The sequence below is a fragment of the Sciurus carolinensis genome, chromosome 8 (assembly GCF_902686445.1).
Source record: "Sciurus carolinensis chromosome 8, mSciCar1.2, whole genome shotgun sequence".
NCBI lineage: Eukaryota > Metazoa > Chordata > Mammalia > Rodentia > Sciuridae > Sciurus > Sciurus carolinensis.
In genome coordinates this window covers 77171297-77185221 of record NC_062220.1, presented here as the reverse complement: position 1 = coordinate 77185221, position 13925 = coordinate 77171297, and the positions used below count along the sequence as shown (strand labels likewise).

The following is a 13925-nucleotide window of genomic DNA, read 5'->3' as shown; positions in this document are numbered from 1 at the left end:
GAATCATTTCTCACAATAAGTTTTTCAGGTTCTATCTTCCAAATAAATGTTAAAAGTTATATCAGTACGCAAAAGACGTTTCTATCGTTGGTTAAGTTAATCAAGTTTACAAAATACCTAAAACCAATGCTCTGTGTGTGTGTGTGTGTGTGTGTGTGTGATAAAATTGTGATACATGCTACAACATTGATGAACCTTAAGAACATTATGTGAATTGAGATAAGCCAGATAAATGGTGAATTATTCCAATTATTAACATATCTAAAATAGGCAAATTCATAAAGACAGAAATTAGAGCATAGGTTATAATAGGAGAAGGGAAAATGTGGAGTTATTTAAAGGGTACACTTTCTGTTTGGGATGATGAAAAGGTCTGGAAATGGACGCTGGTGATTGTTTGTTTTGTAAATGTGCTGTCACTGAATAGTCCGCTTAACAATGGTTGAAATGGCACATTTCATGCTACATATAATTTGCCACTTTTTTTACAAAAAGAGACTTTGTCAGACATTGGAGAGTTGTGATTATTAGTTATTTCTTTTGTCAAGAAATATATAATGAGAAAGACATTCAAAATTTACAGACTTTTTGTTTCATCAAGAATAACAGAGGCAGAAGGAGTTGTACCTCTTAAGTGTTTAAAGGAAAGATTAATGAATTCAGAATTCTATAAAAATAAGTCAAAATATTCTGAAATGACAGGTTATCAGGACATTCTCAGAAGAATGAAAATTAAGAGAATCATCAACTGTATCCTTTTTTTTTTGCAGTGCTGGAGATTGAACGCAGGGCCTTGTACTTGACAGGCAAGCACTTTATGAACTGAACTATATCCCCAGTCCTGTTGATGTATTTTAAAGAAAGTCTTCTAAACAGAAAGAAAATGATAAAAACAAATAACATGAAACAAGAAGAAAGAAGAGTGGAGAAACTAAAAATTATGGATCCATTTTACCTTTGCTCTTCAACTTCCTAAATTATGGTTGATGGTTGAAGCAATAATAATATCATCACCTGCTGTAGTTTTCAAAGTATGTAGATAAAATATTTAAGACAATTATGTAATAACTTTGGAAGGATTAAGGGACTTCAAGGAAGGAAAGTTTTCTATACTTCATTCAAGCAAGTAAAATGAGTACATGGTTAGAATGTGATAAACTATATGTAAGTATACAAACTCAGAGCAACTGTAACCAAAACTATAGAAAGACAAAACTCAAAAACACTGCAGAAAAAAGGAAAACAAGAAGGTGCAAAAAAAAGGAAAGCGCAGAGAAGAAAAACAGAACAAACAGAAAACTAACTTTAAAGCGTGAGCCTAATATATCAATTACACTAAGTAGAAATGGTTTAAACACCAATAAAAAGACAAATTGGCAGAATAATATGGCCCATCTGTCTATAAGAAATTGACTTCAAGTAAGATGGGTAGTCAAATTGAAAGTAAAATTGTACTGCTCTCAGGCGCAGCTGCCCCTGATATCACTGCCATCAACGCCGCTGCTGTCCCCAACAGGTCACGGGGAGGTCTTCTCTCCGGGTTCCCTGCTGCCACCACTGCCACTGCCCCCCCACCTGCTGCCAATGCCACTGGACACTGAAGCTGTCATTGATCCTCTACCTGTTGCCACAGACCCTGACACTACCACTTCCACCACGGCCCAGAGGTCCACTCTGGGAGACTCCAGGTTTGGTTGCATGTGGCTGCATTCATCTTGAGATACTGGTTAGGACCTGGAGGTTCAGTGTCAGGGTGCCTGCGGGTTTGGCTGTGCCTGGGGTCTTGCTCCTGGGAGTGCTGGTTGACACCATCTAGTTGCTGTTTCTTAGGATTGCTCATCCCTGGTGGTCTCTCTCCAAATTCCAGTGGCATTGAGATCTTGGGACTGCAACATCTAGAACTGGGTCTGCTAGGGCCAGGCAGGGTCAGGTAATTCCACAAGAATTCAGAAACAAGGTTGAGAAATTTCTAAACACCAACAGAGACATTTGTTTAATTTTCCATTGAGATTTATTTTATTTTTATTTTTTTCTTCTCTAACATCTCTCTGCACCATATTTGGATCAAGGTATTTTTCATGCAAGAGTTTGTTGAGGATGACGATATATGCATGGTATTTTGTAGTTCTGTTGTATATTCTTATATTTTTTTTCTCTTTATATGTATTCTTCCTCTCACTTGTCTGTTTTCCTGGATTCCCTTTCTACCTTTTCTCCACCTAAGAGCCAATCTCTGTTGGTTCCTCTTCCATTCTTCCTGTGGATTTTTTTTTTTACATAAAAATCAATTTTTTATGGAAAGAAACATCATAAACAAACTTTTTTAAAAAAGACAACTAAGGGAGATACTTACAGCTCATATTACAAAGCGTTATCCTTCCTAACATGTAAATTGACAAAATCATAAACCTTTCGAAACATAGAAAAAGGAAATAAAATTTGCTATTAATAAACAACAAGATAGTTAACTTCACTCATTAAAAAAGAGAAATGTAAATCAAAACTGTGGATGAAAGACCATTTTCCCTCTCTCCATTGGCAAAAATCCAAAGTTAACTAACATACTATATTGATAGAACTCTGGAGAGGCAAGCATTTTCTCATGCATCCTGATAGCAGTGTGTTAAAGTCACCCCAAATTATTGTGTTGTGATCTATTTGATTCTTGGAATTGAGAAGATTTGTTTGATGTACATGGATGGGCCGTTGTTTGGGGCATAAATATTTACAATCGTTATGTCTTCCTGATTTATGGTTCCCTCAAGCAGTATCCCTTCTGACTAACTTTGGTTTGAAGTCCACTTTATCTGATATAGGAAAGGAAACCCCTGCTTTTTTACTGAGTTCATGTGTGTGGTAGGTTTTTTCCCATCCTTTCACCTTTAGTCTGTGGATGTCTTTTTCTATGAGATGAGTCTCTTGAAGGCAGCATATTTTTGGGTCTTTCTTTTTAATCCAATCTGCCAGTCTGTGTCTTTTGATTGATGAATTTAGGCCCCATTAACATTCAGGATTATTATTGAGATATGATTTGTATTCCTAGTCATTTTGGCTTACTTTTGGTTTTTACCTTGATTTGGTTTCTACTTTGATTAACTTTTCCTTTAGGGTAGTTCCTCCCTTTGCTGACCTACATTGTTGTTTTTCATTTCCTCCTCCCGGAATATTTTGCTGAGAATGTTCTGTAGTGCAGGCTTTCTATTTGTAAATTCTTTTAACTTGTTTATCATGGAAGGATTTTGTCTTCAAACCTGAAGGTAAGTTTTGCTGGGTATAAGATCGTTGGTTGGAAACCATGTTCTTTCAGAGCTTCAAATATGTTTGTTTCACGCCCTTCTAGTTTTTAGGGTCTGGTCTGATAAATCTGCTGATATCCATATTGGTTTCCCCCTATATGTAATCTGATGCTTTTCTCTCACAGTCTTTAAAATTCTATCTTTATTTTGGATGCTAGATATTTTTGTTATAATGTGCCTTGGAGTGGATCTGTTGTAATTTTGTGCATTTGGTGTTCTGTAAGCCTCCTGTAGCTGATTTTCCATTTCATTCTTCAGGTTTGGGAAATTTTCTAATATTATTTCATTGAATAGGTTGTTCATTCCTTTGGTTTGTATCTCTGTGCCTTCTTCAATCCCCATAATTCTTAAATTTGGCCTTTTCACAATGTCCCATAGTTCTTGGAGATTCTTTTCATGATTTCTTACAATCTTCTCTGTTTGGTCAACTTTATTTTCAAGATTAAATATTTTGTCTTCATTGTCTGAGGTTCTGTCTTCCATGTGATATAATCTGTTAGTGATGTTTTCCATTGAGTTTTTTATTTGTTTTATTGTTTCCTTCATTTCAAGGATTTCTATTTTTTTTTCAGAATCTCTCTTTGTTGAAATGATCTTTTGCTTCCTACAGTTGCTCTTGTTTATTGGATTGACCGTTCATTGCTTATATTTGCTCTCTTATCTTATCCTTTACTTTATGAATCATTTCAATTAAATATGTTCTGAAGTCCTTTTCTGACATTTCTTCTACCATGCTGTCATTTGATTCTATTAATATAGAATCTTGGTTTGTTTTGAACACTTTCTTCCCTTGTTTTTTCATGTTGTTCACATGCAGTTGTTCCCCTCTAGCAGTGCAGATCTGGGGTATACAGTTTCCCACCTATAGACTTATATCGATCCTTCAGGTTTCCAAAACCTCTTCTTTAAAGGGGAGATCAGTATTAGCAACATCCAGAATAGACAATATGCAGCCCTAAACCAAATAACCCCTATGAAGATGTTAACAATATTGTCATAATAAACAGAGAGAATGAGTTCAATTATTATCTACAGTATAGCAAATAGATTTGCAATGAGGTCTACAGTTTCTAATGGTGGACAAAGAGGATGGCGAGGTGTGGGATGTAACTGTTAGTGGAATAAGAAAACAGTATATAGAAGTACTAGATTGTAGGAAGAGTGAAAGTGGAATCAAAAGAAGTTGGTTTTTAGCATGAGAAAATGGAGAAAGAGATTCTGAGGAAACAGGTAAACAAAAGGAAAATAGAGTGAGAAAAATAAAGAAATAAAAACTAAAAACTTTTCAAAAAGGAGAAAAATAATCTACACTATAACTGTCATATACTATTAAAACCTCCCAGTCTTCAGTAGCCAGATGCATGCATGAGAGGTACTTGACAATGAGCTTCCAGTCTCCAGCAGGTGTCCCAGGATGGGATTGACCCCACCTAAAGATGGCAACTTCAAGGATAATCCAAGATGGCTGCACTAGCTTCCAAACATGTTAGCAAATGGGGAGCTGCAGCACAGAGAGTTGGCGCGGAGTCCATGTGGGGTATGGTAGGTCGGGTCAGGATCCTGGAGGCAAGACTTAGTCAGTTCTGGGGTCCTGCAGGTCCTGACTGTTGTCCCATAATGGCAGCAGCCACATGTAACCAAACCTGAGGGTACTGTGACAGTGGACTTTCAGACAGCAGCAGGCAACTGGTGACCACTGGCGGTCCGTGGGTGATCTGCAGGCTACCAGAGGACAATCGGCAGGTGGACCTCAGGCAGTGGGTGGTGGGTAGATGAAAGGCAGGTGATGGGTAGGCAAGAGGCAAGCAAACAAGCTAATGGTGGATGATAGGTGGGAATCAGTGAGAAATCTGCACTCAAAAAGTAGTTGATATGCTGGCAGACTGCAGGTGATCAAGGTGGACAAATAGGGTAAACAGCAGGGGATCAACAGGCAGCAAAGACTGCCTCACAGAGAAACTAATTTTTCTCTGCTTGAACACAGCCTCCCTCTAGTCCGCCATCTTGGATCTCAATGCTGTGGTTTCAATTCAAAAGCAAAAGTCATTCCCAAGGAAAGAATAATTATAGTTGGTGTTTTTAGTTGTAATTCAAACAAATGTAGGTTGAACTCTCTCTATGTTCCAGGAACAACCCTAAGGTCTTTGCATGGGTTAGAGAAGTAATAGCTCCCCATCAATGAGAACTAGCACTATCTTTATTTTACTTAGGCGTTAAGTGGGGACTGAAGATGTTTAAAAACTTGGAAAGTCAGTCACACTGCCAATTAGCAGAGTCAGTATTTAAATTCAACCAATTTGGCTCCTGTGTCCACAAATTCCACTGTCATACTGTTCTGGTTTTGAATAACATGTATTAAAAAAATAAAATTAAGTCAAACTCACATCTTATGTGAGTTTGACTTAAACTATTTAAACTATGTCCTTTATTTTAAAAAGTTAATTAAAATGGATTTATGCTTTATGGAAAAATCATAGACAATACTTTCATGCTCAGCCTTAAGCTCCCACCCGTCTCCAGCAAATCAAAGGAAAAAGTTTAGCCTTTGTGACATAGGGTAACTGTGATGCTCACCATGGGAATCTTGGGGTGACAGAGGGACAGGGGAACATTATTTCAATGTTGCACAGATACACATTGCCATTAAGAAATCACTGTTACCTGTCGGGGTTTCCGGGACCCCCAGCCTTGAGCACGGTCAAGATGGCGCCTGGCACTGAGCCAAAAGCGGCCAGCTATACAGTAAACAACCAGCGAATTCCAATGATTGGCTAGTTAACGATGTGATTAGAGCATGCCCCCCTCGTTTACCTATTCTATACCTGCAGCTGTCCGCGTGTTTACCTCGTGTACTCTCCCCTGATTGGTTGAAGTGTATATAAGCTTGGTGGGTGGGGGAGTAAGAGGCAGAAGCTGAAGCTGGGAGGGCGCGGAAGCTGGGAGTAAGAAGAAGCTGGGAGAAGGAGCAGAAGCTGAGAGCAGAAGCTGAGGGAAGAAGCTGAGAGCAGAAGCTAAGAGAAAAGGCTGAGAGTAGGGGTAGAAGCGGAGAAGCGGGACGACCGGAGCAGGCGAGAGTTAAGCGGAGGGAAAGAGAGCAAGAGAAAGAAAAGAGAGAAGAAACTGAGAGTAGGAGTAGGAGCTGGGAGTAGAGGCGTGCAAGCGGGCGTGAGCCGAGCGGGAGAAACGAAGCGGCCGGAGCAGGCGAGAGCCGAGCGGGAGAAGAGTGAAGTGCGGGAGAGGGAAAAAGAAACGAGAGAAAGGGATAGATAAGAAGGAAAGAAAGGAAGACTGTACGCAAGAAACTTCCAAAGCTTCAGACGTTTGTCGTGTCTCTCTCTGCGGGCAGAGGGAGCGCGATAGTTACCCATACAGAAATATTAAAGAGGAGAGTTAAGGTTTTCATGTTTAACATAGCTCAACAGATGAATCGTTTGTAAGATATTTGTGACTAATGGCATTTCCACTTTAACAGTGAAAAGCTGGGGAATAACTTCAAAGATTTAGGGGTTCTAGGTACCAATAGTGAGTGATGAAATAGAATAAGTGGACCTTTCAACTACCCATTACAACCACCTAGTCTATCTACCTAAAACTTGGATCTGGTACCATATTGAAATCATATTGTTCTGATCTTATTAATCCTATGGAACTCTTAAAATAACTACTTGGTCAAACAACTACTTATCAAATAACTATTTGATATCCTAAGAAAATTTGTAATTTGCCCCAAAAGAGTGAGTTTAGCTTGCTTTGCTTTCACACCTAGACTACAAAACTACATAAACTGTCCCAGGAATCTTTAAGCATTTTGCTTCTTACCTCAGGCACACTGAGATTAGTCTGAAACCTTGGAAATTTTTCCTTGGTAATTTGTTTCAAAACTTTCCATTTCTAAAGTACAACAACCAATTTTTTGTCCTCATTGTGTACAGAGTTTTCCCAAAGAAGGATCTCAGAGGCAAGTCTTTCAGGGGAGAACTTTATGTAAAGTGACTGACCTGAAATTTTGTCTTCTGAAGGATTCCTTTTAAAGGCAAAAATAGTTACCTCAAGGAATAACTCTCCACTAGGAATTCATTTTCTGGATTCTATAAGCTTATTGTTAAGTGGCAAAAGCAAACACTTCAGGGAGAACTCTATTGTGAAGTATCAACCAAAGGCCTTCGTCAGTTTAACATGGGGACTGATGGTCATTTTGAAAAGATGAATCAATGTGGGTAACATGTTCTATTTTGCCATTATCCTCTCTGCACCTACTAGGACCAGAGAAGTGAAGATCTCCCTCATAGTAAGTTAATGTCCATGAATGTACCTACTTACCTAAAGCTGATGGTACTGTCTCCTCTATCTGACCCCATTATTGTAAAAAGATTTCTCTAATAGAACTTGAAAGTAATCTTTATGAGTTGCAACAAATATACACACCCTTTTGGAGTTTTATCAGGCAATCTTAGCATGGGGCAGCTCAAACAAACCTGTGCCCATAGCGTCAATTGCTTTCACTTAAGAGCCAGAGAAACAGGATACCAGCCTATATCCGTCTCCTTACAGGTGGGTGTTGGCTCATTTTAAGCAGATGGTGGGTTTATGATTCTAATGTGCTATGCATTTCTCAGTTGACAAATATTTGAACTGGACCAGAATAAATATGAAAAAAAAAATCCTTAACTTAGCTTTCAAAGAATGTCTGAAGTTTTAGGACACCTCAGCATTCAAACATTGAAGGAAGTGAGTGAATGAGCCACAAACCCTACCCTTTCTTTTTCTTATGCTTAAAACCTGCCCCAACCAATAAAAGAAAACATTTGGGAGACACAAGCAAGATATTTGAAAATCACTATGTCACACCAAGTCAAAGAATTCTTTAATGTGTGCAGTGTATTTTGCCTCTAATAAAAGAAGAATTTCAAACTGAGAAAATATAAAAAAGGATTTAAGTTATATTCCCAACTTGAGTCAGCAAATGTGGCCTACTTACTTTTCCTTCTCCAGTGATTTTGAATTTTCTTTTCATAGTAGGATAGCAGTTCTGTTTTCCCTAGATGAGGGAATGTTCAATAGGTTTCAGGGACTATCAGTTTCACATTATACCTTAGAGCAGGGATCTGCTTGCCTGTCTTTTCTGAATGGCTCATTTTTCTTGTTCTTGGTTTTCATGTACTTTTTAAAGAGGTGGGTATTAGTATTTGATCTGGCTTCCCTGCTGAACTTCAAGAGCTGCCCCTCTGCAGGACTATGAGACAGATGGATTTCAGTGGGGATGGTGACATCATGGAAAACACAAAACCTTTAAAGTGGCAACAAGAGGAAAAACAAGATTCAGCTTTTGGAATGAAAATCTGTTTCACAAACTGGGTAAATGTTTTAAGTCCTTTGAAATTTGACACTTTGACTTTTGGAATTCATGAGTAGTGCATTTTATTTAAAGTGACTATCCCCCTCCCCACAAGAAGAAATAGTTTGAACCAAAATTCTCTTGTCCAACTTAACTAGAAAATTAGATTTAAGAAGGAAGATAATTTGATTCATCTGAGATGCTCTATAAGGAAAAGGCAATCAAAATGAAAGGATTATATACTTTACAAGGAATTTCTTGCATTTCTCTCCAGGAGGAAGGTCCAGAGAAATGTAGTGATTGGGTTTTCCAATCCAACAATGGCCTCAGATGGCTGGTACTAGGACAGAAATCTCAGTAACCACTGAGAAAAGGCAGCATGAAAAACAAGGGAGACTACAGAATATAGTTGGGAAATACAGGGATGAACAGACACAGAGGCATGCATTCTTTCTCAGTCTCACTCTCTTTCCCCAAGTTTGAACAAATTAGCAAAGAAAAGGAATTTTAAGTGAAACTATGGATTATGAAATGGATTTCCATTAATGTTCTTTGAGAAGTTCAAATAAACATGAGAAATTTAAAAATTCTTTTTGTTGAATAGAGCCATACAGTTCTTGAGAATTGAGTTCAAATCCTTACTTTTGTCAAATATTCTCATTAGTTATGATCCAATATTTATGAAGTTTTATCTTCAAAGTATAGATATTAGAACATATCTTCCTTAAGTAAATATAAAACATAATTTTTCTTTGATTACTTGAGAGCCTTCTAATATCTCAGATTTACATCATGCCCAAATAAATGGAGTAGGAGATGGCATGAGCTTCCCATGAGGATTGTGGTCAAGGCATGAAAGAGGTTAAGACTCAAAAACTCAGGAAAATGTTCGGGTATGGTGACACATTCTTATAATCCCAGCTACCTGGGAGGCTGAAGCAGGAGGATTGCAAGTTTGAGACTGGACTCTGTAATTTAGTGAGATCCTGTCTCAAAGCTTAAAAAAAAAAAAAAAAAAAAAAAAAAACCAGTGATATCACTCAGTAGTAGACCCCAAGTACCAGTAGGGGAGTAGGGGAGAACCTCAGGAAGATGGAAAAGGAGAAAATGGAATTAGAGAGGCAGGGGACAGTATCAGTGATTGACCCTGTAAGGTGCTAATGATCTGCTTCTGTTCCCCAGGTCTGCTCTCCAACAGTCTTGTATGGTACTCTCTCGTTTGCTCTGTCCAGGTATACTGGCTGCTGCTGCTATTGTTTTATCAGGCCAAGAAGCCCTTTTATGCTCAGATTATTTGTACTTGCTGCTTCTGTGTGAAGTACTTTTCCTGCAGCTCTTCAAACGGCTGAATCTTTCTTCTTTCTGATCTTACCTGAATACTGCTGCTTCTGCTGTGTCCTGCCTAATATATCGTGATGCCAGTCACCTAACCATGTGGCCTTAGAAATCACTGCATCTCTATGGGATCTTACCACCTACCATCTGATGACTTAAAAGTTCATTCTTTACTAACTACAATTTATATATAAAGAACTGAATTAGTTCTTTATGTTCTTACTTACATAAAAATAGGTAGCTACTGCTTTTCTCTTTGAAACAAAAAGAAAACTTTCCAAGCATCATAAAAAAATTAATCTCTTTAAACCATGTTTCCCTCAGTCAGACAAGAAATTCTGTCATTAGGGCAACAGTCCCATAGGAAGAATAAATATAAACCTCCAAGTCGAAGCTATTGAGTCAGAGATCATATTTACAACGGTCAGAGTAGATATGACAGCCCTGAGGATAGATGGCTGTCTACCACCTGGTCAATTCAATGCCTCCCTTTCAGAAGCACTCTCTAAAATAACCTTATTCTAATGGGATCATTCTTTTCATAAGCATCAGAAACTTAGAATTGTCAGCTGTGATATACAAATTCACTAAGTTAGGTCTTTAGGAACATGACTAAACTTTGAAAATTGAATACTGTTGGTGAAAACAAGAATCAGCAATGTTTTGCACATTCATCACTACAAATGATTTTTTTAAACATAAATTTTATAAGAAAAGTGTCAGAAAAAAATGAGGTACTGGAAATTCTTAATTCAGGAGATGCCTTCATGTATAGAAGAGTGAACTGATTGGTAGCACCAGCAGGCACACTGGTAAATTTCAATGGACTTTGGCTGTGTTTCTGAGAAACCTCTTTTCAGCACAGATGTAGTTAAATTTTCTTTGCAGGTGATGACAGTTACCTGGGTGACCTAAAGAACTTGTATACATACATGTATACAAGGCAATAATGGTTGCTAATGTCCACCTGACTTCACAGCCTGCTAAGTCTTTGACATCCTGACTATTCAGTTTAACTTTGTATTACCCATTTAGATGAATTCTTGAGGTACTTGACATTTCCTTGTAAGTGGTATGCCCTTGTACATATGTATGTTAGATTCTAGCATCTGATAGGTTAAAAATGTAAAATATGTGCATTTTATCAAAATAAGACACAAGGTATTAGTATTGTAAGAAAGGTCATTATTTTACATACAACATTAAAACTAAATTAAAGCTAGGTGTGGTAGCACACACCTGTAATCCCAGCAACTCTGGTGCCTGAGACAGGAGAATTGAAAGTTCAAGACCAGCCTCATCAAGTTAGTAAGGCCCTAAGCAACTCACTGAGGCCCTGTTTCAAAATAAAAAATAAAAAAAGCTAGGGATGTTGCTCAGTGGTTAAGCGCCCCTGGGTTTAATCCCTCATACAAAAAAAAAAAAAAAAAACTAAATTAAAATGTCACCAATTCAATTATGACATTATCCATAAGAAAACTTTCTCATTTCAGAGCTGGTAAAATGTTGAAAAGTTTGCATCTTAGAAGAAATAAGGTTGTAAAAGACAGAATGTTAATGCCAATCTTGATTTATTAACCTAGATTTTCATGTGTCAATGGGAATAATAATTTTAGTGATTCTCTTTTATTGTAGGAAGATTTAATATATGTACCATGCTTAGAATGAATGGTGCCTAGCACATATTGAATACTGAGGGCATGTGAGCCATTACTACCACTGCACATCCAAAAGAAATACACATATCAGTAATACAGAATCAAGTTCTATCTGCATGTTCATGAAAGAGGAGAAAAGAGAAAGGGGAAGGAGAGGGTTTTAGATGATATAGCTAAGTAATAAGCCATCTCAGAGGGTTCATTGTTATCATGTTCACCAAGTCTGTGGATCAGGAGTTCATAAGAGCACTGTCTCATGAAGATAAGGAACTCAGCTGGGAAGACTTGGAGGTTTGGCAGTCAGTAGGGTCAATCAACAGCTGAGGGTTAGAATCACTTAAGGAATCTTCTTGGCAGTTGATGTACGGCGTCAACTGGGACCTGTTGTTCTGTTGAGCAAAAAATGTACATGTGTGTTCTCCATGTGATCTCCCAATGTGGACTAGTTTTGGTGTTCCACAGCTTGATAGCTAGGGTCCAAAAGAAAACTTCTCAAGAGAATTAAACAGAAATTTTTTGCTTTATGATCTAGACCTTTAGGTTTACAAGGAAGAAACAGAACCTGTGTTTCAACGGGAAGAGCATCAAGATCACATTGAAAAAAGAGCAGATGGAAAGAAGATATTGCCGCAAACTATTTGGAAAGTACAATTTGCCATAGAGAATAAGTGATAAAAAGAGAAACAAAGATACAACCCTTTAGGAAAACCTGAAAGATAACTACCTCTTATGGTATAGTCATATAGCAGAAAAATTGAGAGATGCAGTTAGTTTTGAAGTGTCAACTAATCCTAATCAAATTCAGAACTCATTCAGAACTATCAAAAGACTTGTACACTTGAAAAGTTAGAGTAAACTATAACAATTTTTAAGATGTTTCTCAACTTGAGCTGAGCAATGGTAACAAAAAAAATCAAGTTTTTGTTAGATATATAGATATTCTGGATCAATCATAGACTAGGTAAGCAGAGAAATTCAGTAGGATTAGCATGTTCCTAAAAGAGAAGGTGAACAAACATAACCATTTGTAAGGGTTCTGTGTCATTTAAAAATTAAAATGTAGAATTTTCATTAATTAAAAATAATAACCCATTATTGTGCAGGTATGAGCAAAGTGCTTCATGGAATATTTACTTTTTAATATTTGATCTTTGCAACATTATGAGATTAGTATATTTGCTCCATTTTATAGGTAAGAAAACTAAAACTCAGGGAGTCTACCTGTATGGCAAATTCATGCACTTTCTATAACTAAAGAATGTTTATTTGTTTATAAAATTATCTTCTAGAGGACATTTAAATTAAAAATGACAACAGACACTTCTAGCTAGAGCTGGGAAAAAATAAAAATAACATGAATTGAGTGGCTATAAACATTGACGTGGCTGCATCACTATAGTATGCTGATTTTAAGTCCTTTGGGTATAAACCGAGGAATGAGATAACTGGGTCAAATGGTGGTTCCATTCCAAGTTTTCTGAGGAATCTCCATACTGCTTTCCAGAATGGTCGCACCAATTTGCAGTCCCACCAGCAATGTGAAGTCACACATATTTCTAGACTCAAGTGATATCATGTTATCCTTACTGAAGAGCACAAAGAATTTGGTATATTAACGTTAAGGTAAATCTTCCAGTTAAAATAGCCTCCAAAAAGATATGCCATACCAAAGGTCAAATGTTTTCTCTGATATGTGGATGCTAATTCACAATGGGGCAGGGGGCAGGGAAGAATAGAGTTACTTTAGATTAGGTAGAGGAGAGTGAAGGGTGGGGAACGGGTACTGGGGTAGGAAGGATAGTAGAGTGAAACAGACATTATTATCTCATGTACATATGACTGCATGACCAATGTAATCCAACAATATGAACAATCAGAAAAATGAGAGATTACACTCCATTTATGTATGATCTATCAAAAGGTATGAGTGCATTCTACTGTTATATATACAACTAATTAGAACAAATAGATTAAAAACATATGTGGAACTTCAAATTTTAAAAAAACATGACTTTAAATGTTTTTGTGCAAATAATGAAGAGCAAAAAATAAATTAACTTGAAATGGTGGAAAGCAGAAATCTCCAGGGAGATATCTTCATGCAATAAGACACAAATTTTGAACCAATAAAAAGAGTGTACATATGGAGAGGTAGTTCCATAAATCAATAGGGACAAAGGAGTAATAGATAAACAAATCTGAAGTTGTCTGTATTAATTAGCTAGAAGTAAAAGTACAGATGTTAAATCAATGTTCTGGAGGTCAATATTGCCCTTAAAAAAATAAACACCAGCTGGGAAT

The 13925-nt window shown here is 37.2% G+C and overlaps 1 protein-coding gene across 1 annotated transcript in view; it reads left to right on the top strand.

Annotated features, from left to right (window-relative positions):
• Agr3 (anterior gradient 3, protein disulphide isomerase family member) overlaps nt 1-12204 on the top strand; it is a 35911-nt gene extending 23707 nt beyond the window's left edge. The window contains exon 9 of the mRNA XM_047559918.1: nt 12157-12204. The gene's annotated coding sequence lies outside the window, so the exon portion shown is untranslated. The remainder of the gene's footprint in view (nt 1-12156) is intronic.
• Nucleotides 12205-13925: the final 1721 nt, after the last annotated feature.